The sequence below is a fragment of the Xenopus tropicalis genome, chromosome 1 (genome assembly GCF_000004195.4).
Source record: "Xenopus tropicalis strain Nigerian chromosome 1, UCB_Xtro_10.0, whole genome shotgun sequence".
NCBI classification, from domain to species: Eukaryota; Metazoa; Chordata; class Amphibia; order Anura; family Pipidae; genus Xenopus; species Xenopus tropicalis.
The window spans coordinates 128,827,157-128,844,250 of NC_030677.2; the positions used below are offsets into that span (position 1 = coordinate 128,827,157).

Here is a 17,094-nt window from a genome sequence, read left to right on the forward strand (position 1 = left end):
CCATTTCAAAAGCTACTGTTGGGAGCATGTCCAAAGCTTAAAACAGAATAGCCTCGACCATCATTACTTTGTAATTCATCTGCACACAGACAGATTTAGTAGTTCCCTGCAATATATCAGTAGTGGCACAGGCAGAATATCAGCATGCTGAGTGCTATAGAAATGAAGACACTTCTCACTAAAATGGGCATACATGTTAAGATTTTTTCTCCCTAATGACCAATTACAGTGCAATCCAACAAATCTGTCAAATTATCATAAGGCTAGTGGGCACAAATGATCACACAGGTTTGAAAATGTTTTGCTGTTAGCAATGAAATTTGCCCATTGTCCAATTGTTTGCAGGACCAAGCAGGTAGATTTCCTAGCTTTGATGATATCGCATGAAATGGTCGTTTTCATTGATGGACAAATCATACTTTTTAACAATCATTCAGGATAATCTTGATCCCACAATAACTATAAAAGATCTTTTATCTTAACGTGTATGGCCAGCTTTAGTTAATAAGGATCTTCATCTGAATTCTAATGACATTATTATTCTTTATGTATACAGTTATTTTCATTCATATGATAATACGTGCTTCCTATGCTATGGAAGACACCCTGGTGCTGCCATGTGAGGATGAATCCGCAACACTCTCTTCAGCATTCCCAAGGCCTCCCAATCATGATCACCAGCTTCTGGAACAGGCATGATTTCCCATTCATTTTAAAGAGACTGGACACAAAGCACACAGAGAAGGCAATTTGACAGCAATGTTTCTTCAAGCAATGTGGTAGTCAAAACAGAATGTGACCTGCTATCCCCATCATGTTTTCAAGAGAGTTCACACAAACAGCTTTGGGTAGATAATGGTCTTTTGAAACATTTCGCAAAGTTAAAGAACTAAATCCTAAAAATGAATATGGCCAAAAATGCTTCCCATTTACAGTAGCAATGATCCTTCAGACTTCTCACAGAGCTCCATATGTAGGATTTTGTTAAGAGTGTCAGTGACACTCACATGCTCAGTGGGCTCTGGGCAGCTGTTGAGAAGTTGAGCTTAGGGGTTGTTGTAAATTATCAAGCAGAAAATTATGTTTATCTGTCATATAAGTTGATCTTACAAGGCTGATTACTCAATTCTGATGCTAATTGCACTAGTCTGAATTCTTTTCTAATGAGCCTTATACATATATTCTGTATAGGCAGTACATTATGCATTGAATTAGCAGAAAAGAAGATGGGGAGCTACTAGGGACATCTTCAGAGACACAGATCTTCCCTGCTAAAGGGTTTTGGTCTCTTTGGAATCTCAAAACAAAATATACAAATTTTCTAGCCTACTTCTTTAGTTAATCTTTAGCTCCCCTTTAAATTTTCATTTATGTTACAGAAGGTGATTCTATCACAAAAAGCAAATCATGATTGTCTCTTTTAATTATGCTTTTTTTTTTTTTAATTTTTATTTTTGTTGCAGACAATATATGCTTTGGGTTCATTAGCATCAATACAACAGAGCCAAAGTGTATGTGTAGTGATTTTGTTTTTTTGTCATACGTTTGCTCTTTTAATTTGTTAAATTTTGACCTTTTTGAAATTGCTCCACATCAGGCAAGTCCTACCAGATTTGCAATAGTGTTTTGCAGAAGATTTAAAACTGGTAATAAAGAGGCTTGTTAGTGCCTGGGCAATAAATAACTTACCATAAAACAATCCTGTTTTACTAGAATATTTAACTAAGGGGTATCTCAGTCCTTGACATGCTGTGACAGGAGAACTCATTCACAGTTTGTGTACAAAAGAATTAAAATTAACCCAACCCTTTTTGATTTTTGTTATTTTACATTTGCCATTTTCCTTTAACCCTTTCACTGCCAGCCGTTTTGGACAAATCGGAACTTCTACTGCCAGACAGTTTTTGAACATTTTGCACGGTTTCACTTTAGGGGCCTTTCTTCGGGGGGACTTTTAGTTTACCCAGGAAAACAATATATCGTTTTTTTCAGGACAAACTAAGCTTTCAAAATTTGGTAACAAGATATATATTATTTTCCATAATATAAAAACCCATACCAGAAACAAAAATTATTTTATGCACAAAAATACAACTGATCTGGAAAGTCCCATGTCTCCTGAACGCGCCAATACCAAATATATATAGTTTTATGTAGATTTCTTACTTGTATAGGTCAAAAACTCCCAGCAGTACACTACCAAATTTCCAAAGCACTGCTTCGGAAAGCTGCATACTTTAGATTTCAAGGCCAAAAATTCCACTAACAGAAGGTTTATCCCAGATAATTACATATTTCTGGAAAGAATTGTCTGTCTACTCCAAACTATCAAGTCACAATGCTTTCCTAAAGTTGTACGTTTTTATCAAAATTTGTGAGGTTTTTAAAAAAATCTCTTCAAAGCTTCCAGTCTATAGTATCTTATCTCCTACAGGTCATAAAGTGACCAAATAAAACACCCTAAATATGAACGCTAGGGGTCCACTGAATAGTTTGATGCCCAATATGCATAGGTTTACCTAAGTATGTGGCATGTAGGGGCCCCAATGTGAACATACCCCCATATGATCTATCACTTCTGTCATTTCAGCTCCTGCAAAATCAACACATTTACATCATTATAAGTGGAATAAAGCTAGTATAAAGTTTGATGCCCAATATGCATAGATATACCAAAGTCTGTGGTATGTACTGACCCCAAAATGAAAATAGCGCATATGGATTTCTTGCCTGCCAACTCAGCTTTTGCACAGAGCCCCCTGTCAGCGTATTATCTGCCATAACACCCCCAAACTATACAGAGACCCCCCAGAAAACCATATATTTTTGGAAAGTACACATCGCGCCTGCTGCTTGGGGGGCGGCCCTGCGATGATCGCGTCGCAGGGCACACATGGCAGCCCCCCTGGCTTGTTGCCCAAGGGGCTGTCATTGCTTAAAACTCTCTGCAGAAGCGGCACATGCCACTTCTGCAGAGAGAATCTTTATCTGCCAAAAGTCGTACGGCGTACGTTGTTGGCAAATACAGCCTTTTCCTTTTTCCTGCAACGATGTTTGGCATTTCCAAACTTTACCTTCCAACAGTCATAATATAAATAACAGGGAGGCTTGGAGCATAGCTAAAATGTCCTAACCACACCAAATTTGCAGGAAATTTTTCTCTCTTTTATAAAAAAAAAAAGTCACGCTTGAAAACAATAATTTGCCACTTGCATATATTGAAAAATGGATTTAAGAGACCAAGAACTCAGCAACATTAAGAACATATGACAATGAAGGTGAGATCATTCTATCAGTGCATGAACACATCACTGTAATATGGCTTTGAATGGTTGCTTGGATCCAATTTACCAAGCAACAAGGCAGTGGTTTGAATGAGAGACTGGAAGATGAATAGGAGAGGCCTAAATCTAGCCTCAAAGATTAAAAGTTTTTTTTTTGGTTGCAATCCTTGTGTATCTAGATCAGAGCAACAGGATGCTACAGCTTTGCTATGATCACACTGGATTCATAATTTGGGACACATACCTGACTTCCACAGAAGTCAGTGGATTCAAGAGGCCACTGTACCTTTTTTATTGTATTGCTAACATCTATACTACAGAGAGTTTATTTTTCTGCAGCAAGTTTAGTGGAATTATTCCAAAGATGCCCTCCTGTCCTGATCTTCAGATTTTTTGTGTACATTTCATTGAATCAGTACTTTTTACAGCATATGACAAAAAGACAATCAAAGAAAAACAGATAAAGAAAAGTTACTACCAATAACATATAACAAATGACATCTTTAACTTTTAGGGCTCTGGCACACGGGGAGATTAGTCGCCCGCGACAAAACTCCCTGTTCGCGGGTGACTAATCTCCCCGAATTGCCTTCACCGGCGACAATGTAAGACTCACAAGGCTTTTTCGGCAATTTCCCGAAATCGCGCCGCCACGTGTGCCATCCCACTAGCGACTTACATTGTCGCCGGTGGGATGGCAGGTGAAGGCAACTCGGGGAGATTAGTCGCCCGCGAACAGGGAGTTTTGTCGCGGGCAACTAATCTCCCCATGTGCCAGAGCCCTTAACCTAGTTTTCTAAACTCATTCTCTAAGCCATCCACCTATCCTGTAACTTTGTCATTGGTACCAATATCTACCATGACCACCAGACTTCACCAGCCCCTTCGACTTATTCACTCCCTCCACCACATGCTGAACACTACCACCAGGCAAAAACAGATAAGGTCCTGGCAACAGATTACCCTACTCACCTAATAAAGTCCCTAATAGTATAACTTGCCTTTCCTTCCAAACTCTCCTCTCCTTTATTAGAGTGGTTTCCACCCAGGGTAGTAGTCAGGTTGCTTTATACATGACAACCCAGAGCTGTGAGAGTTGACCTGTATAGATGGGACCCTCCAGACAGACTTTTTCCTCTCCTAGATTTTCTAAAAACGTCACAGACATTTTACAAGGGTTTTTGTAAAAAAGTACTGGAATGCTTGTTTTTTTACACTTTAAAAGGAGAAGGAAAGTCTAAATCACTGCCGCCCTTAGTGATTGTAATCATTTACCTGGGATGGTGCTCCTGTTAGCAGAAAACTGCAGCGGCTCAGGGTACTAATCAACAAGCACCAGTGAGTGGCCCTCTTCTTCCTCGTCTTTCTTTAGTGCCCCCCAGGCTGATGCATCCACACTAAAATGAAAAGTCTGGCTTTTTACTTAAATTTCAGGAAGATGATCACTTTGCTGTGCTTGCTAAAGAGTACTGCAGGCCAGTTCAGTTTTTCTAACAGGAGCACCTGCCTGATGTATCAGGTAACTGATTACAATCACTGGGGGGTGCTAAATGTCAATATAGTAATAAACATCAAAACAAATTCTTACCTTACTCCTTACCTAGGAGACCTTTACTGTCTTTAGAACCAGTGTTTACCAGTTAATAAATCCAATACACTATGGGGCAGATTTACTAATCCACGAATTCGAATCACGAATGGGAAAAATTCGGATTGGAAATGAAAATTTCTGAAGGTCGCAAATATCCCAAAAATGCTTACGGAAAAATCGTATTACTCACGATAATATCGTATTGGCGATCCGAAAGTCCCGCAATTTTCGTACCGACCATTGTAAACAGCGGCAGAGCCTATCCGAATTTTTCGCGTGGGCGCGCGAAAAAGTCACACAGCCATGCGAAAAAGTCGCGCAAGCGTGAACAAAATAGTCGAGAATACGCTCGGAGCATTCGTATGAACGATCCGAGCGTTTGTGTCTTGGTGAATCTCCCCCTATGAGTTTAATGTCACACAAGGCACATCCTTAGGTTTTCTCCTCCTGCATTTTCTCTGCATGCAGAGAGAAGCCGATGTGTTCCCATCTGCCTGCCATATCTTTCCACTGACATTTATGGTGTTGGCCTGTGAGCAGGCACACAGAGTTGATATCCACAGGAAAATGCATAGTTTTGGTTTTCAGTGAAAACACAGGCAGACAGTTCTCATTATCATGTTTTTATAATAAAACACTTCAGGCAAAGGCAGATTAAATATGATAGCAATCCTATGACTGACAGATGCAAACATTGCATATCTAAGCTTACATAAATAAATATAAATTGATTTTTTTTTTTTTTTTTGCACTGACATACCTGATTCTTCCACACATTGAAAGAAAACCATGACAGCCTGTTTGCGCTGCAGTGATAAAACACCTCCCTCACCCTGCTCTATTGCGGATGAATGGATTCTGGGAATTGAAATTCCTTTTAGTTTCCAGAGAATCTGTGCACCACCCCTATATAAAGCAGAAGGACTTCAAGTCCCAGAACCCTTCACTACACAATGGGACATGGGGTTGCATTACACTGTGAGCCTAAGGGTGTTGAGAAATGGTGTGACAAGTTACATAATTTTCTTTCAATCTGTTGGTGTAAAGGTCCTACAACAGGCCTACCTTGTTGTAATCAAACTCAGGACCCCAGCACTGCAAAGCATGTTATATCACGATAAACAAGAAAACATATATATTCGCTGCATAGTGTGGGCTGAAAGTGTGCTGCTGCCAAGTGAGGGGTTAAATGCTTTGGGGAATTTGTAATTAAAAAAAAAAAAAAAGGTTAGCTGTCAGTGAAAGCAATGTGACTTTTCTGGTTTTCAGCCCAACAAAATAACAAGGTGCTGTTAATTTATATTTCTGTATCTCTGCTGACAGGGTATGCTTTAGGGATATTTATGTACTGAAAGGGCAACCTGGGCAAAGATCCGATTTAAAAATGTAAAAATCTGGTAGGTCAAAATAGCTGTGCCATGATGCTGCTTTACTACCTGTCAACATGAAACATACATCCTCTATCCCTTTTAAGGTTATATTATAACTTAGAGTGTAATCTCTGAAAGGCAGTATGCTCTGACCTTATGAATCTATTTACATTGTTATAAATTGTTTTTGTTTGTCTATAATTCTCTTTGTCACACTCTTCTTCTCATTTCTTATTGTATAGTTCTTGGGTTTTATAATTGTAATAAAAATAGTGACAACTATTGTCATTTATAAATTGCCAAAAAAAGTTTTTAACAGCACTAAACAAAGGTGGTAACATACATAAAAACTGATTCAAGAGGATGATGACAAAGCAATGTAGCTAGCTATGGAAATGAGAAGAAAGAAGAACTAATATAACATAACAGTGATACACAATATTTTATTATCACCCACTGATGATTAAGCATATTCAGGTCTTTCAAAAGAAGAAATCACCAACCTTTTTTACTTGCAAGCCACATTTAGATGTAAAAGGTGTTGGTGAGCCACACAAGCATGAAAAATGTTTTTTGGGGATGCCAAATAAGGGCTGTGATTGGCTATTTTATAGCCCCATATGGGCTGTGAGTCTGCAGGAGGGCTCTACTTGGAGTACAACTGTCTCTGGGCTTCCAAAACTGGTCTCCAAGCCAGAAATTTAAAAATGGGCACCTGCTTTGAGCCCATTGGAAGCAACATCAAAGGGAGTGGCGAGCAACATGTTGCTCCTGTGCCACTGGTTGGGGACCACTATTCTAAAGTATATATCTAAACTGAATAGAATTAGACTTTCTCCCATACTGGACAGATTGAGAACTACATTACAAAGCCTGGGGTAAATAAATACTTGGTAGCCTTAAAAAAATAAAGGGACTAGCGTATACATTTTCACTGGATGAGGAACAAGGTTTGATTAAAATTGTCATAAACAAAAGAAGTATCCATCAAACAGAAAGAAACAATAAGCTTATCCTCTCTCCACAATTTTTGCCTACACCCAAGAGATTTTGACATCGTGATCATTTCTTGACACCCTGTCAGCCACACCTCTATACCTCTGCACAAACTCAAGTTACACCCAGTATGTTTTAATCTAGCATCGAAAACATTTTTGACAACATTCTAGTGCTGGGCGGTATACCGGTAAAAACCGATCACCGGTTTTTTTTTTGAAACCGATATGAATTTTCTACATACCGGTGTGCTGAATACTTCCGGGTGCGCACGTGACGTCAGCGCGCACGTGACGTCAGCGCGCACACTCTACAAAAGCGCCATCGCTAGGACGCATTCAGAGTCGGATACCAATGTGAGCTGTCGGGGGGTGCCTGGCCAGTAATTATATTTTATGTGAAGGGGATGGGGTTGTGTTTGGGGGGGGTGGGGTGGGGGGTTATATTTATGTGAAGGGGATGGGGGGGTTATACTTATGTGAAGGGGATGGGGTTGTGTTTGGGGGGGGGTGGGATGGGGTGGGGGGTTATATTTATGTGAAGGGGATGGGGGGGTGTTTGGGGTGGGGTGGGGGGGGGGTGTGTGCGGGTGTGTGCGGATGGGGGGGTGTTTGGGATGGGGGGGTGTTTGGGGTGGGGGGGTGCGTGCGGATGGGGGGTGTTTGGGGTGGGGGGGGGTGCGTGCGGATGGGGGGGTGGGGGGGTAGTGTGCGGGTGGGGGGGCTGCGTGCGGATGGGGGGGTGTTTGGGGTGGCGGGGGGGGTGCGGGTGTTTGGGGTGGTCACCTAATCATGCATGGGGAAAAAAAAATACCGTCAAATACCGTGATACCGATATAATTTTGAAAAATACCGTGATATAAATTTTTGGTCATACCGCCCAGCACTACAACATTCTAATGCCATACAATCTAGAGGTTTCCTAATACACTACAACATATACTGTAAGGCCACTGTAATGTTTACAAAAGCATACATGATTTAGGAAAAAACCTACATAGACATGGAGAGAACATACAAAGTTTTTGCAGACAGGTCCCAGGTCAGAATCAAAACTCAGGTCAGGACCCCAGCACTGAAATTGGTCAACAGATTGATCACATGCAGCACAGCATCACTCTCAGGCCTTCTTAGATATAGACAGTGGTCCACTGCCTCATCACATGTGCCCACTTCAGTTATGTTAGTCAGGGCTGTTTCATAAAGCCATGCTCACTTTATAAGCTTCTCTATGAAAGAAAGTGGAGTAGGGCAATTAAATACATGAAAATATGTTTACTTTGAAATATGTTTATATTATAAGTAGAGTTGCCGCCTTCTCTCTTCCAAACCCTGTGGGACAGAAACATCACAGAGACAGATGGGTGATCTGGAGGTGGAGCTAAGACACATCAGCAACTGGACAATCGCAGCATCATTTAAGGATAGACCCGCCCAGATTTCCTAATATCCTGTGTGACCTGTGTGCACACAGTAGATTTTGTTGTGGAAATGTTAAAGTGTGTGTCACACCGAAACCGGCTCCATGTACACACATGCTCACTCCATGCCTATCAGTGCACTTACAGCAAGGAACAAATTGGGCTTGCATTGACTTTTTCTCTCTCTGGGTTACTACACAGGCCGAGAATCAGCCTGGTGTACCATTATAGCATAAAAAGAGTTAAGAAACTATTGCGCACAGTGTGGGGAATAAGAGTTTTGGTGCCCTAGAATCAGGAACAGTGTGACCCCTTAATTCTACTATATGCTATCAGTGTATAAAGTAGTTTTTAAAGTCTGTTTTACCTTTAAATCCCCTTATTGTCTAGGGGCCTTCCACGTGTTATTCTGCTTTTCCTGTCCTTTTTCTTTTCCCAGCCCTCCTCTCCTTCTTACCCATCTCACTATGTGCCGTTCTCTTCTCTGTCTTCTCCCATCATGTGCCATGCTCTGTTTTTTTTTATCTCTTCTCACCCCTGGTGGCAGTTTTCCCCCATGCCCCCAAGCAAACCAATTTTGGGTATGTTTAAATCACAGGTTAGTTGCTTACAAATTATGTGCATGCATTCAGATTGTAATGTTTAAACTATAAAGAAAAAATTTAAAAATATATTTCTTCAAAGTGTAGCTTGTAAAGTAAATAGAAAGTAATGGTAAAATAATGAATAGTAAATATATATATATATATATATATTATATATATTATAGTAGTAAAGGCAATAATATACTTAAAGCTCAGGGAACCTGCATGCAATCAGTGAACATACATTTAAACTAAGGAAAAGGGTTTTCATTGCCTGTATAAGAAGGGCAGTCTATGGAACTACCTGTTAAGGGAAGTGTTGATATCAGGTGATTTGTATAGTATTAAACATTTTACATGCTACAGATGGTAGCATCAATGGCGAAGGCACAATATATTCTACATATTGGGCTCCTGTAGTGCATAGTAAGTTGCCTGCAAGACAGGAAAGCAGCTGGTACTCAGATGGTTAATTAGTTAAATAAACACACAACATGGTAGATTAGTTAAATAAACACACAACATTTGCACTTATTATTAGGGAGTCACCAGACTGGCAATAGTGGGGTACCGTTCCGATATGGGCAGGATCTGACTTTATATGGTCATGGGACCTTTACAAAGTGGGTTATTATTCCCTATTTAATAGAACAAGGTTATTAATACATTATTAAAAAGTAAACATGCTATGTTTATGCTGTGTATCAGTCTGACCAATATCTGATCGGTCAGAGTAAAAAAAATCCAGTAAGTCTCTGCTGGTTATACGATGATCATCCACCAGAGATGAGGACTTTTTGGACAGCAAAGTTTATTATCATCTGCTTCATAAAGTTGAAAAAACAAAGCACATGGGATTTGCTTTATACACTTTGTTTTGAACAAGTGGTATCACCACAAGTTTGCGACCAACATAAATGGTATAGTTCCTCGGGTAAGCTGTTGTACCAACCAGTAAATGCTTACTGGTACAGCAAGAGGTATCTGTAGGAAAAAAGGAAAGTCTTTCACCTACTTTGCTGCCAGCCCAGTATCTGTTTGCCAATATACACAATGATTGCATGCTGTTTAATTGCTCTACAAGATACAGTGAAATATATTTATAGCAAGATAAATATGTTAGCTACAAACCTTAAACATGAGTTAAACTATCTTATTATATCATTTATTTAGAGAAAAATATACTGTGAAGTAGATTTACAATCTATTCTATGTTACTACAGGTATCGGACCCCTTATCCGGAAACCCGTTATCCAGAAAGCTCCGAATTACGGAATGCCCGTCTCCCATAGACTCCATTTTAATCAAATAATTCAAAATTTTAAAACTGATTTCCTTTTTCTATGTAGAAATAAAACAGAACCTTTTAATTGATCCCAACTAAGATATAATTAATCCTTATTGGATGCAAAACAATACTATTGGGTTTAATTAATGTTTTATTGATTTTTTAGTAGACTTAAGGTACTGAGATCCAAATTACGGAAAGACCCCTTATCCGGAATACCCTTGGTCCCGAGCATTCTGGATAATGGGTCCCATACCTGTACTATATATGATAGGAGTACTATTAATGTGGAAATGCAAAAAGACTGGACTTGCTTATTATTTAAAATACAATCTAATAACGGCACATTAGGAAGGCACAAAGCCAAAAGAAATAATACTGTTTACTAGCATTACTAGCATAACTTCATATAGCTAATCAACAGCCAACTGCATGAGTAAGTATTGGTTCTGCCGTCAGAGCCCCACACATACAATTTAACATACATCAAATCACTATCAATCTTTACCGAGTATCAAGGCATACATAGAACAATTTCCCCTATGCTCTTGTAAAAATAGAAAAGAAGTACAGAAATCCATATTTGGGTTTACTCTTGACCATAGATTAAAAATCTCTGATTTAGTAGATATATTAAAACTATGTGCTGCCATCTAGTGACCTAATTAATCTTGTCCCCCTCCGTTATGCAAACAGGCCAAAAAACAATGCCTCTAAAGGCATTATCTCATACAGAATTAAAAAATTAATCATCTTTGGGAACAAGGGGGGGTGATCGCAGATGAGTAAAGTTATAGCGGAGTCATTTTTAGGAACAGGAAAATATAATGATGGCAGTCATTACCTAGAATCCTCAACAGTTTGTTACGTATAATTATCTAGTTAACATTTGGCAATGCAAAGAGGACTATATATGGAACTAATAATAGGTACGGTTTATTAGAAATGAAACAATAAAACATACCAATCATTTTAGTGTCACCAGAACTTAGTGGTATGCAAGGTGTTCTGCTGCCATCTTCTTTGTGTTATGTTGTTTAATTAGGCTGACTGGCACGGCATTGCACAGAGGGAATTTCAGCTCAGAAAATACATACTTTCCACAGTAAACTTTTCTGCATGGAGAAGATCAGCCTTTTCTCTGCATGTGTTTGTTTGTACACAGGTGCACCAGTTGCCTAGCGTGTCTCTAGTCTAAGTATTTAATCCCAAAGTGCATGCCAAGACTTTACCAATGTGGGGTCTACTTTGAGTACTTTGATGTTATCCCGTTATCCCGTTATACTTTATAATTTTTTATCCTTGTTCTCTTACAGTTTCATGGAAAATAACTTAATGATATTTCATAATAGGAATATTTATATTGGTACAGATAAATAAACATTTGTTCCTGAAGTTTTGTTTTTTTAAATTAAATAAAAATGGAGCTGATTAACAGACATGTCAACCCAAAAAATAACTTTTTAAGCACTAAAAAGTTATTTGTAAAAGCAATTGCTATTGAATGCAGCATTTGCTTAATGCCTGGTTATGACTGTTTAAACAATGTTGCAAAAATGCCAGTCACCTCTAGTAAAACAGGTCTGTCAGTCTGCTGGCTTGTGTTACATTGTTTCAAAAGTCAGAGCCACAAGGGCAGGGAATAGAAAACAACAAACACATCTTTTTAATAGCAATAATATATTCAAATAACTTAAAAAACAAAATTTGTAATAAATGTTTATTGCAAAGTTGTGTAGAATTAATTTTTCTTTTATTAGGCAAAATTTTATTTTTGGCTTGACAAGCCCTTTAAGGACAGGGGTTCTCAAAAGGTACAGCATGATCTGCTAGAGCTTCAGCCGCTAACCAATAGATCACAAGAGCAAAGCATTGGCTTTGCTCTTGAGATCTATTGGTTAGCGGCTGAAGCTCTAGCAGATCATGCTGTACCTTTTGAGAACCCCTATTCTAACCATAGCACTGCTATAGACTTTTGTATTACTTCTTTCTGCAAGATGAACGTCTTGCGCTTTATCCCAAGAATACATAGATGTGACTTAAGGGCTCTGGCACACGGGGAGATTAGTCGTCCGCGGCAAAACTCCCTGTTCGCGGGCGACTAATCTCCCCGAGTTGCCTAACCCTGCCATCCCACCGGCGAACATGTAAGTCGCCGGCGGGATGGCAGACGCGGCGGCGCGATTTAGCGAAAATCACCGAAAAAGACTCGCGAGTCTTTTTCGGCAATTTCCTGAAATCGCCCTGCCGCGTCTGCCATCCCGCCGGCGACTTACATGTTCGCCGGTGGGACGGCAGGGGTAGGCAACTCGGGGAGATTAGTGAACAGGGAGTTTTGCCGCGGGCGACTAATCTCCCCGTGTGCCAGAGCCCTAAATGTTCCTGTCCCTCAAAAAGAATGGTTTATTTTCAATCTGCTTGACAGCAATTACACTTAACACTTTAACATAAATTTCATATTAATCACTTGCTGGCCGCATGGGATTTCATTTGAGCATTTAGCGCAAATAACCTTGCTGTTATCTTTGTGTCCGCTATCCAATCCTTTGACTGGAGCCAAGCGCTATCAGCTGCCACTCGACTGAGAGTGGTAAGGACACACAGCCGACATTAATCACTGCAGATAAGAGGAGCACTTGTAAGCAGATAAAGCAGCACAGCTGAAATGTTTAACTTTACTCCATATGAGAGCACCACCAACAAAGAACAGCAAACAATCACAACTGATATGCAATAGGAAGTGGCAAGTAAAGCAAGAGGGAAAAAAAAAAAAAAAAAGATTTACAAAGCAATGGCACCATAAAAAAATTGATAGATGATCAAAAACTCACTTTGATTTATAACTGAATATTATTTTTGCAATAATTTGCCAGTTTCCACATGTTAAAGGCACTAAAACCTTTTGGTAAATTGTCAGAAACATTAAGGGCTCTGGCACACGGGGAGATAAGTCGCCCGCGACAAATCTCCCTGTTCGCGGGCGACTAATCCCCCCGAGTTGCCATCATTTGCCATCCCACCGGCGAAAATTTAAGTCCCCGGTGGGATGGCACACGCGGCGGCGCGATTTCGGCAAATCGCTGAAAATGCCTCGCGAGGCAACTTCGGCGTTTTGCCGAAATCGCCTGCGCAGCGTGTACTATCTCACCAGCGACTTACATGTTCAGCGGTGGGATGGTAGATCGGGGAGATTAGTCGCCCGTGACAAGGGAGATTTGTCGCGGGCGCCTAATCTCCCCATGTGCCAGAGCCCTTAAAGGTGAATGTCAGCCTGGGATTTACATTTTGTGTGCCCCTAGGAAGGCCATCTTGCGTATTTTTTACTTTATTATCTGATTAATTATTGATTTGGCCAACAAAACACAGAAACAAATGCTAGCACTGTGCTTCCCCACACCTTTTAACATGAACTTTCAAAAATAAATACAGTAGAATCCCCATTTAACGTTTTTCAAGACAGCAGAACAAAAAGTTGTGAAATCTGGGAAAATCAAGGAGAATTATTATGCATTATATATTGGTGGGACCAAAGAAAAACAGTGTAAAATGCAGGAAAACTTAAAGTCAGTGTATGTAATATTGAGATTTCACTGTATGTATGTTTATTTTTACACAGAAAAAGGAAACCATGACAGCCTATCTCTGCCTCATAAAAGCCATTTTCCCTTTAGCTCACAGTCATGCCACCCTCTCCTTTCTACAGGATCTTTACACCCTCCACTATGAAAATCAGAAGTACTTCAAGTCCCAAAGTGCCTCACTTCGCAATGGAACAGAGGTGTTGTCTGACTTTTTTCAGTTTAAGGGTAGTTTGGAAATGGTTCATATAAGCTAGAAATAGACAACCATGGTTTCTACTGATGAGCAAATTTCTTCGCCAGCCATGAATTCGCAGCGAATTTCCACATTTCGCGTCGCGTCAAAACGGGTGTGGTCGTGTAAAAACAGGTGCGGTCACATCAAAAATGGGCGGGCGACAAAAGAAATGCGTTTGGCAAATTTTCTTGCCATTTTGCAAATTTTATGGCGAAGCAAAACGGGACAGATTTACTCATCACTAACGGTTTCCTCTAACTCTTTTACTGCCAAGCACGTATGGCATACGTGCTGGCAGTAAAAGGGCTTAAACGCCAACGACGTGTCTCATACGTCGTTGGCGTTTAAGCGCTGCCCTCTGCAGCGGCGGCATGTGCCGCCGCTGCAGAGGGCTTCTAACAATGACAGCCCCCCTGGGCAATGTGCCAGGGGGGCTGTCATCAGGGTCCTGCGAGCCGATCGCTCGCAGGACCCTCCAGGAAGCAGCAGACGCGATCGCATCGCATCTGCTGCTTCCTGCTTCCTCCCTCTCCCCCAGCGCCGGCCCAACTGAGCCAGGAGCGATCGGGTCTTCAGGAACAGGTAAGGAGTTTTTTTTTTATTGCTTTTACACACTTTTACACACTTATACACACATTTACATACATTTATACACACTTACATACATTTACACACACTTACAGCACACATTTTAGCATTTTTTTATTTTATTTTATTTTTTTTTCATTTTTCACACTTTTATACACTTATTTACACTCATATACACACTTACACACTATCACACAACTTTTACACATGTACACACATGTATACACAAACACTTTGGTTTTTTTTTGTTTTGCTTTTTTTTTTTTTTTTTTCATTTTACCACTTTGTTTTTATTTTCTTTTACCTAAAAACTCTTTATTTTGACAGCGTAACTATTGGATCAGATATTCTGGCCACTAATTACACTGTCATGTGACTTATTTTGTTGTTTCACTGATTTGCACAATTTTTGTGGTTTTATCACATTTTATCCCTATATAAGTATTCCTGATCTGTTTTTAGCGTAGCTTTGCCAGGTGTAACTTTGGTGTACAAAAATAACTTTACCTATTTTGAATTCATCAGAATGTGTACTTTCCAAAAATATATGGTTTTCTGGGGGTCACTGTATAGTTAGGGGAAGTTTTGGCACATAATACACTGACAGGGGGCTCTGTGTGCAAAAGCTGAGCTGGCAGGCGAGAAATCCTTATGCGCTATTTTCATTTAGGGTTCAGTACATACTGCAGACTTTGGTATATCTATGCATATTGGGCATCAAACTGTTCAGTAGGCCTCTGGTGTTCCTATTTGGGGTGACTTGCCTTTGTACGCAAGAAATTGTGTGAGATAAATGCGACAAATTGCAACATTTTTAGGCAATTTTCTGAAATGTCATAAAAACCAATAACTTTAGGAAAGCTCTGCAGATTGGTACTTTGGTGTAGAAAGGACTCTTTACCCTTGTTGGATTTGTCAGAATGTGTACTTTCCAAAAATATATGGTTTTGTGGGGGTCTCTGTATAGTTAGGGGAAGTTTTGGCACATAATACACTGACAGGGGGCTCTGTGTGCAAAAGCTGAGCTGGCAGGCGAGAAATCCTTATGCGCTATTTTCATTTAGGGTTCAGTACATACTGCAGACTTTGGTATATCTACGCATATTGGGCATCAAACTGTTCAGTAGGCCTCTGGTGTTCCTATTTGGGGTGACTTGCCTTTGTACGCAAGAAATTGTGTGAGATAAATGCGACAAATTGCAACATTTTTAGGCGATTTTCTGAAATGTCATAAAAACCAATAACTTTAGGAAAGCTCTGCAGATTGGTACTTTGGTGTAGAAAGGACTCTTTACCCTTGTTGGATTTGTCAGAATGTGTACTTTCCAAAAATATATGGTTTTGTGGGGGTCACTGTATGGTTAGGGGAAGTTTTGGCACATAATACACTGACAGGGGGCTCTGTGTGCAAAAGCTGAGCTGGCAGGCGAGAAATCCTTATGCGCTATTTTCATTTTGGGTTCAGTACATACCGCAGACTTTGGTATATCTATGCATATTGGGCATCAAACTGTTCAGTAGACCTCTGGTGTTCCTTTTTGGGGTGATTTGTCTTTATCTGATCTTTATCAAGAAATTGTGAGAGATAAATGCGGCAAATTGCAACATTTTTATGCGATTTTCGAAAATGTCATATAAATCTGCAAACTTAGGAAAGCTTTACAGCTTGGTACTTTGTAGCAATAAGAAATATTTACCCATTATAGATTCGGGGGGATGTGTATTTTCCAAAAATATATGGCTTTCTGGGGTGAATGTACTTTTTTTGTAGCATTATCCCACATAAAGGATGTAAATGTGTTGATTTTGCAGGAGCTGAAATGATAGATCATATGGGGGTATGTTCCCATTGGGGCCCCTACATGCTACATATTTAGGTAAACCTATACATATTGGGCATCAAACTGTTCAGTGGACCCTTGGCGTTCAAATTCAGGGTGTTTTATCTTGGTACCTAATGCTATGTGGGAGATAAGATGCTTCAAAATGGAAGCTTTGAGGGGATTTTTGGAAATGTCATCAAAATTGCTAACTTTAGAAAAGCTGTGCGGCTTGGTACTTTGGAGTAGAAAGACATGGGTACCCATTTTAGATTCGGGGGAATGTGTACTTTCCAAAAATATATGACTTTCTGGGGTGAGCGTACTTTTTACTAG

At 39.9% G+C, this 17,094-nt stretch overlaps 1 protein-coding gene across 2 annotated transcripts in view; it reads right to left on the minus strand.

The window, feature by feature from the left end:
• The window catches only part of kank1 (KN motif and ankyrin repeat domains 1), a 117,580-nt gene that overhangs the window by 65,094 nt on the left and 35,392 nt on the right, over positions 1–17,094 (minus strand).